Below are 2,334 nucleotides of genomic sequence, written 5' to 3' on the forward strand. Positions count from 1 at the left end.
TTGTGCCAGGCAGGGGAGGCCATTAGCACCCTTGGAGGGGGCAGAGCCCATGGCAGGGGGCTGAGTGGGTAACTGGAGAGGCAGCAGGCAAGGGGAAGGCTTTTCCCAGCTCAGAACGGCTTGAGCTCATTTGGATCAGCAGGGAGAGAGGCGGTGGAGGGCGAGGGACTGTTTTGCCAGAGTACAGAGGCAGGCATTCATGATTCTGCCACTGCCTCCTCAGTGCAGGGCCCCACATGGCCTTGGTACACACATAAGGTACACACCATCCTCAGACTCGCCACGTGGCCCTGCTACAGGAAGGGAGCTGAGGCCCTGGGCTAAAGGGCTGGCCACAGGTCACCCTTTGAACTTGAGACAGCCTAAATCCAAAGCTGACCCTGAGACTGGAAGAAGAACCCCTCCCAACTGAGGCCTTAAAGGAAGGAGGGGAGGGGACCAGGGTTCCGGGGCTCATGGTGGAACAAGAACCAGCTCGCTGACTGACAGCCTGGGGGAACTCAGGAAACCAGCACCAGCCACTTGGGAGATTGTGCAGGGGGAGCCACTTCTGAGCCAGTGAGGACCCCAGGACCAGCCTGGGCCCTCCTGCTCAGGTTTTTGGAGTACTGGAAGATCAACTGAGATTTCACCCAAGTTTCTTGCCACTGACAAAATGACCACTACTTGGGTACGAGGCAGATTAGGTAGGTCTCTCCGCTGCAATTCAAACTAGTTTAAGCAAAAATGGGGATAATTGAACTGAAAAAGTGAATGGCTTCAGACCTGGCTGGATCCAGGTACCCATGGCGGCTACCGGGACCCTCTCTCGTGCTCTCCACCTCTCGGCTCTGCCATCCTCAATGCTGGCTTCATTCTCAGAAGGCTCTCCCCACTATTGGCAAGGATGGCCCCCAGCAGCTCCAGGCCCATACCTGGCCAGCTCAGCAGCCCCAGTGGACAGAGGGAGCCTTTCTTTTCTTTTTTCTTTTCTTTTTTCTTTTTTTATTTTTTTGAGATGGCGTCTCGCCCTGTGGCCCAGGCTGGAGTGCAGTGGTGTGATCTCAGCTCACTGTAACCTCCGCCTCCCAGATTCAAGCGTTTCTCCTGCCTCAGCCTCCTGAGTAGCTGGGACTACAGGCATGCGACACCACGCCCAGCTAATTTTTGTATTTTTAGTAGAGACGGGGTTTCACCATGTTGGCCAGGATGATCTTGATCTCTTGACCTCGTGATCCACTCGCCTGGGCCTCCCAAAGTGCTGGGATTACAGGCGTCAGCCACCGCGCTCAGCAAGGGAGCCTTTCTTAATGGCGCCAGCGAAAGTCCCAGGGCCGACGCCCATTGGACTAACTTGGGTCATGTGTCTGTCTCTGAATTAGTCACTGGGTCTGACCCTTCCTGGCTTGGATGACATACTCCTGTTTAGAGCTGAAAGCAGAAAATCTGCCCGAAAATGGGATGCGGAGCAGGCCTGGCAGGGATGTCCACGGCACTTCCTCCCCTCATGCCCAGGGCCCCGCCCCCGACTCCACTCCCAGACCTCAGAGCTGGAGCGTCTGGAACTTCTGATCAGACTCCAGCCCACCTCACCCCTGCATGCAGAAATAGGGGTGCTACAAGGGGAAGCGGGGAGGGTGTGTGTGGTACTGAAATGACCTGGGACAGACCTGGGTTCCCATTCAGACTTTGCCACTCACCAGCTGTGTGTCTCCGGGCAAGTCACTGACTCTCTCTGGGCCTCAGTTTTCCCATCTGTACAATAATAATAACAATCAACACATTGACAGCACCTACTATGTACTAGTCCCATTTTAAGCACTTCCTAGATACTTTTTGAAAATCCTCAAACTGACCCTAGGAGGTAGGTACCATCACTACCACCCCCATATTATAGTTGAAGATAAGTGATTCAAGATAGGTCAGGCACCAAGCTCAAGGTCACACCATTAGCAATAGACTCCTCAGGAGCAGAGCTAATGTGAATGAACGTGGCTGGCCCGGCGCCAGGGGCAGATACCTGGGAACAGCCATGAGCTTTGTGATGATCAAGGGGCAATCTGAATGTGTGCTTGGTGGGATCTTGCAGAGGTTGGAAGAGGCCAGAGAAGACTCCACCAGCTCTTGCTGAAAAAGTCTTGCAGCCTCCCCTCAGCCCTAAAACCTTCCTGGAGAGGTGTGGGGGAGCACAGAACAGGAAGGTGGGGGTGGAGGGTGGGGCTGTGAGGAGGGAGGGAGGGGGTTCTCCTTCTAAGCCTCCATCCAGTCCCATTTTATTCTCACAACAGGTTATCAAAAAGAAACTCAAGAGAGGGGAAGTGTTTCAGCCAAGGTCACACAGCAAAGGCCCAGTTT

Source organism: Pongo pygmaeus, chromosome 4 (assembly GCF_028885625.2).
Source record: "Pongo pygmaeus isolate AG05252 chromosome 4, NHGRI_mPonPyg2-v2.0_pri, whole genome shotgun sequence".
Classification (NCBI taxonomy): Eukaryota; Metazoa; Chordata; class Mammalia; order Primates; family Hominidae; genus Pongo; species Pongo pygmaeus.